The sequence below is a fragment of the Mesocricetus auratus genome, unplaced genomic scaffold, assembly GCF_017639785.1.
Source record: "Mesocricetus auratus isolate SY011 unplaced genomic scaffold, BCM_Maur_2.0 Super-Scaffold_100691, whole genome shotgun sequence".
Classification (NCBI taxonomy): Eukaryota; Metazoa; Chordata; class Mammalia; order Rodentia; family Cricetidae; genus Mesocricetus; species Mesocricetus auratus.
In genome coordinates, this window is record NW_024429267.1 from 46,337,976 (window position 1) to 46,344,389 (window position 6,414).

At 49.4% G+C, this 6,414-nt stretch overlaps 1 protein-coding gene across 7 annotated transcripts in view; it reads right to left on the reverse strand.

The window, feature by feature from the left end:
* Dag1 (dystroglycan 1) overlaps positions 1 to 5,983 on the reverse strand; it is a 56,131-nt gene extending 50,148 nt beyond the window's left edge. For 2 of the 7 annotated variants that reach the window (XM_013116968.3, XM_040740044.1), the window contains exon 1: positions 5,845 to 5,983. The gene's annotated coding sequence lies outside the window, so the exon portion shown is untranslated. The other 5 variants (XM_021229986.2, XM_013116971.3, XM_013116969.3 and 2 more) reach the window with 3 other exon arrangements.
* Positions 5,984 to 6,414: the final 431 nt, after the last annotated feature.

Below are 6,414 nucleotides of genomic sequence, written 5' to 3' on the forward strand. Positions count from 1 at the left end.
TCCCAATTCCTATAAGCTCCTCTATGCAGCACTCTGGCTCCAGCCCAACCTTCCAGAATCCTTATATTTTCTCTGACCACAGACACTGATCTTCCTGCTACTGCTTTCGCCAAACTAACACGTTTTGAAGGTCCAGATGAAGTTTGTTCTCTTAGGGCCTAAGGCCTTGGCTTACTTCAACACGTTGCAAGAACAGCTAGCATGAAGCTTAAAAAGCAGGAAATGTTTGTTTAAGGCAGGGTGTCACTGTGGAGTTGTGGCTGGTCTCCAACTCTGTATGTAGACCAGGCTCTGAAATCAAAGCTCCAGACAACTGGAAGCTGTTCCACATGGGTGCTGGGAACTGAACTTAGGTCCTTTACAAGAATGGCAAGTGCTTTTTTTTTCTGTTTGTTTTTTGTTTTTCAATACAGGGTTTCTCTGTGTTGCTTTGGAAGTTGTCCTGGAACTCGCTCTGTAGACCAGGCTGGCCTCAAACCCACAGAGATCTGCCTGCCTCTGCCTCCTAAGTGCTGGGATTAAGGCATGAGCCAGCAACGGCCAGCTGGCAAGTGCTCTTTTAAATTATCTTTATTTTATGTGTATGGGTATTCTGCCTGCATATACCATGTGTATGCCTTGTGTCCAGAAAGGCTAGACAAGGGCCTTAGATCCTGTCTGTAACCCCATTTCCAGGGTTGTGAGCCACCATATGGGGTGCTGGAAATGGAATCAGGGTCCTCTGAAGAACAACAGGTTGCCCTTAACCACTAAGCTATCTTTCCAGCTTCCTCCAACAAGATTTTACTTCTGAGGGTCAAACATGGTGGCAAACACCTTTAATCCCAACATGGGGGGAAGGGCTGATCTGTGAGTTTGAGACCAGCTTGTTTTACATGGTGAGCTCCGGGCCAACAAAGAATACATAGTGAAACCTGTCTCAACCCCCTTCCAAAAAATTTGTATTTCTATTGTATATGCCTATAAGCTCAGCATCTGAGACATGGAGACAGTAGCAACAAGAATTCAAAGTTCAAAGTTAATCTGGGCTACACTGAGACTTATCTCACCCAAGATCTGGATTCTGAGACTGGCCCCTCACATGTTCCTAAATTCCATGTAAGGCCCCTATGACTTCTCATATACCACTCTGTCTTACATCCACCAATATAGACACCCCAGCTAAGTATTCACCAGAAAACACTCAACTGAGCCCCCCCCATCAATGTAATTAAAACAAATGCAGGTGGATAGTTAGTCAAACATTCAGCCTGGATTTAAATCATGATTCTAACCAAGTATGGCAATGCATACCTGTTAACACCAGTATCTGGGAGGCTGAGGCAGGAGGATCAGAAATTTGAGGCAAGCCTGAATTAGATAGTTAAGACTTTCAGAAAGAAAGATACTCAGGGTCAACAAGATAGCTCCTTAGGTAAAGATGTTTGCCCCCAAACCTGACCTACATGGTGGAAACAAAGAATAACTCCCACAAGTTTTCTCTAAACTTCCACAAACACATTATGGCACTCAAAGGCACACACATGAACACACATAAAATAAATACAATTAAAAATTTTTCACCAGGTGGTGGTGGCGCACACCTTTAATCCCAACACTTGGGAGGCAGAAGCAGGTGGATCTCTCTGAGTTTGAGGCCAGCCCGGTCTACAGAGTGAGTTCCAGGACAGCCTCCAAAGCCACAGAGAAACCCTGTCTCGAAAAAACGGAAAAAAATTCATGCTGGGTGTGATGGTGCAGTGCACATCTTTAATCCCAGCACTCAAAAGGCATGTTACAAGTCCAATGCTATCCTGAGCTACACAGAAAGTTCTAGACCAGCCTGAGCTATGCAGGGATATCAAAGCACCAAAAACCAAAATGAAAAACAAAAAATTGAAGATTTAATTACATACAACCCAGTTACATACAACCCAGCAGTTGTATTCTGAGCACTTAGCTCAGAAAAATAAACACTTATTTTCTCACACACAAAAAAATCTCTGTAGTAATAACCCCAAATTAGAAAAATACAGGTGTTCTCAAATTGGCTGTATACCTACAAATGACCCTTAGCATCTGAGAATACCACCTGACCTGTACTTCCAGAGTGCTGGGATTGGAGGCATGAGTCCAGATTCAGATGTTCTTGATATTAAAAAATTACAGAATGAACCGGGTGGTGGTGGTGCACACCTTTAATCCCAGCACTGGGGAGGCAGAGGAAGGCGGATCTCTGTGAGTTCAAGGCTGGGCTGGACTGACAGCCTCCAAAACAATACAGAGAAACCCTGTCTCGTAAAACCCAAAAAAAAAAAATTACAGAATGAGCCAGGCATGGTGGTGTACACCTGTGATATGTCATTCACAAGGTGAGAACAAGAGAATCAGAAATTCAAGGCCACTACCTTCAGCTACACAGGGAGTTTGAGGCACCACATGAAACTTTGTCGCAAAAGAATAAAAGTTTAGCAGCTAAGAGGATTTGTTGCTCTTCCAAAGGATCTGAGCTCAGATCCTAGCACCCACATGGGGGCTATGAACTGTCTGTAACTCCAGTTCCAGAGGATCCAACATCTCTTCTTCAGACATCGGTACCCACTCACAAACACACATGCATACACAAAAATAAAAATAAAGACAAAACAAAACATCCTGAATATGTACACAAGGTGTGGAGTGTAATGTGTTCTTTTTTCTGTGACTCAGTTTCCTCAACTAGTATAAAGATTTCAGGGAGCTGGAGTGATGGTTCTGTGGATTAGAATGTGTGCTGCAAGCAAGAACTCCAGAAACAACAGTGTTGGGGCAGTGGGGGGCATGAAGACAGGCAGATTCCAGGAACTAGCCAGGTAGCTAGTGCTAGTTTAGGTGAAATATAAGCCTCAAGTCTAGTGAGAAACCATGCATTCTCCTCTGGCCTTGGTTGTGTTAAGTGCACTCACATAAGTGTGTGCTAAGCCACACAGACAAGTTTCTGAAATTTACTCCTCAGTATCAAAACAATGCACACAAAACAGAAATGTAAGGCCCTCAACTGCAAAAGCTATCAATCAGTCCATGTCATCATTGACCCAGGAAGCAAGAGACTGCCTACATCTGTAAGGTAAAAGGACTGAATATGCTAAACATGGTGGTTGATCCTTTAATCCCAGTACTAAGGAAGCAGAGACAGGAGGATCTGAGTACCACAACAGCCAGGACTAACATAGTGAGACCAACATCGTCCAGGCTGTCCTATAACTCCCAATCTTAGGGTCTTCTCTTGTCTTAAACTCCTTGAATCCTAGGATTTACTAAACATCACCAAGCTAGAAGGGTTCTTTTGGTTTTGGTTTTTGGTTTTTGAAGACAGGGTTGGTTTTTTTTGTTTTTTTGGTTTTTCAAGACAGGGTTTCTCTGTATTGTTTTTGGAGGCTGTCCTGGAACTCGCTCTTGTAGACCAGGCTGGCCTCGAACTCACAAAGATCCGCCTGCCTCTGCCTGAGTGCTGGGATTAAAGGCATGCGCCACCAACGCCTGGCAAGACAGGGTTTTTCTGTGTAGCTTTGGAGCCTGTCTTGGCACTCATTCTGTAGACCAGGCTGGCCTTGAACTCACAGAGATCCACCTGCCTCTGCCTTCCGAGTGCTGGGATTAAAAGCGTATAAGTTTTTTAAGGATCGAATGCTAGATCTCTCCTTTCCAAATTAAGGTAAACTCCCTCTAACTCCTCCAAACCCCATTATTCTCAATACCTAACAGACCGGCAAATCTGTCAGTCACCCATTCAGCAGTCAAGAGTTTTAAAGGCCTTATCCCTGAACTTAGGGTAGCAGGTACAGGCTGCAGCTCAGTGCCAGCCTCACTACACAATGGGTTTAAACCAGCATGGGTCAGGAGACCACGTCTCAATAACAAAAGGTCTGGAGATTTGTTCTGGGATTCAAACTTAGGGCTCCACCCATGATATGCAAAATCTCTACACCTGAGCCATACCCCCAACCCCCCAAAAAGGCACCTTGGTCATACCTAGACTTCTGGCCTGCACATTCCTGAATTCAGGCTTCCTCCCCCATTAGGCTAGCCATTCCCTTTGCACTACCTTTCCAGTTTCCCCTCTCAAACGGCTCTTCCTCCCTCCTCTAGGTTGGCTGACTTCACTACCAGAGGTCGAGACATCTCTCTCTGCCACTCCCTAAGTGCCACCAACCAACATATCTTTCTAAACACGGGTCTACATTATGCCACTCAAACGACTAAAAGCATTCCCAGGCTCCTGTACCCTATAAAGTTGGAGCTCCTATGTGCAAAGATGGCCCAGAGCTCCCACCTGTCTAGCTGGAAGACTCCCAGGTACTATTTTGGACACTCGTGTACATGTAGTTCTGAGTATACAAGCCTTTATGTCCCCCAGCTAATTCTTGCTGGCCCTGAAGGCCACGGCTCAGGAATGTATTCTCTCTCTCCAGGCTATCATGTAAGCACATTCTGTAGACATCAGCTACTAATCATGAGTAGCATAACACTACTCACTCCTGCCTTCACACAGGGTCCCACAGGCCTTGCAACTAACTCCCTAGTGAAATCTGATTTCTCCAACAGCCCCCATGTCCTCAAAGCATATAGGCCATGCTCTTGACTTCAAGGCAAAAGGAATTTCAATTCTTCATATTCAAACCATCGATTTTGTACTCCTCCATTACCCGTTACTGTGGAATTATTTTTCAGAACTGGAACATTCTAAAAGTCTGTTTCTGACCATTAAGCACAATATAAGCTGATATAATTGCAACGCCCCATCTCCTTCACTCTCCAAAACATCTGGAAGCACACCCAACTCTCTCTGGAGTTATGTCCTATAAACACCACCCTCACTTCACGAGTCTGGCTTCCACGCCAGGAACTACTTCTACTTGCTTATTTAGGGAAACAGCAAGCTGGACTCTTAAGTTAGACCTCTAGGCTATAAAGGTACTGTCCCAGACTAGGCAGACCAGTCAAAAACTCTGTCATCGCCATGAAAACTAACGTAATTCAACTTAATAAAAAGCTTCTCAAACTGTAGAAATTAAAAGGTGTATTTTTAATTGCTCGTTGAGTTTTGTCAATAAATGAACTTGAAATTACGGTAAAAGGACTCAGAGTCGACACGGTGTTTCCTCTGGGAACATTTTCCAAATATGCTCGCAAATGAACCTCATCTTCCAAATGCCCACTGCAAAGGTGGTAAAGCAGCTTCCAAAGAAGCGCAACTGAGGGGGAGGTAAGAACCCCAAGACGCGGAGCAGCTCAAAGCAAGAAGCGGGGGCGGCGCCCTTCCCAGCCTCTGGCAGGAGCCCCACAACGGAGATGCCGCCTAACTGGGCCGCGAGCCCCCCTGGAGCCCCGAAGGCAGCCCGCAGGCCGCACACACCGGCGGCCGATGCGCAGGCCCCGCGTTCCCGGGAGCGCGGGCCGGGGCTGAGGCCTGGCCCGTCGCAGCGGCGCGCAGCTCCGGCCTCGCCACCCGACGCTTCGAGCCTTCATCCACCGGACAGAGAACCGAGGGGCGGCTCCGCCCGGGCGGCGGCGCCGCCTCCTCACCCGCAAGGACGTCCGTGGCCGTGTCCCCGCCCCGGGCCGAAAGGGAGCAGCAGCAGGTGTTCCGCGGAAGGCTCGGCTGGCGGCAGCGGTGTATCACGGCCCCAGCAGGCAGGCACACGGTGGCGGGGACGGGAAGCGCACTCACCCAGCGCCACGGGCGGGCCGCGGCAGGTGTTCGCTCCTCCGGGCCCAGGGACACCACCGCCGCTCCCCGGGGACTCCGCGCGAAGCTGCCGCCGCTGCCGCCCCCGAGCCCCAGGAGCGCGAGCGCCGCGCCGCAGCCTCCGCGCGATCACGTACCGAGCGGTGAGAGGGCGCCGAGCGCGAGGGCGGGGCGCGCGGCCGGAGCCTAGCAACCGCCTGACACGCGAGGGCCGTAGCCAATCCCACGGCCGGCTCCCAGCGGCGCCGACTGGCCTTCAGCGCGCGGCCCGCTTTTGCCTGCGTCGCTCGCCCCGCAGCGCGCCGCACCCGCGCACAGGCCCCGCCCCATCCCGCACCTCTCTGCCCATTGGCCTGTCACGCCCCCGCCCCAAAAGCCACGCCCCATCGTAGAGGCCCCGCCCCCGAAGTCTCGAGTGGGTCCCGGGACACGCCTTAGCCAGTCCCGGTAGCTGGAAGCCCTTGGTAGCTGGGGTGGGGGAGGGGTACCGTTCCCAACTTCCAGAGATTAAACCGAGGTGTGGACAGGCCGGCGAACCGGTCCGGCCACAGCAGGCCATCAGTCAACTGCCCGCTATTTTCTTCAAGCAAAAATCAAGAGCTATCTAAGCCATTCAAACACTCAGGAAGCGCCCTCCGAATTGCAAAGGAGGCCTTGTACCCTACCCTTAACGTGAATGCAGAAACTAGGGTCAGATCCGGGTGGGT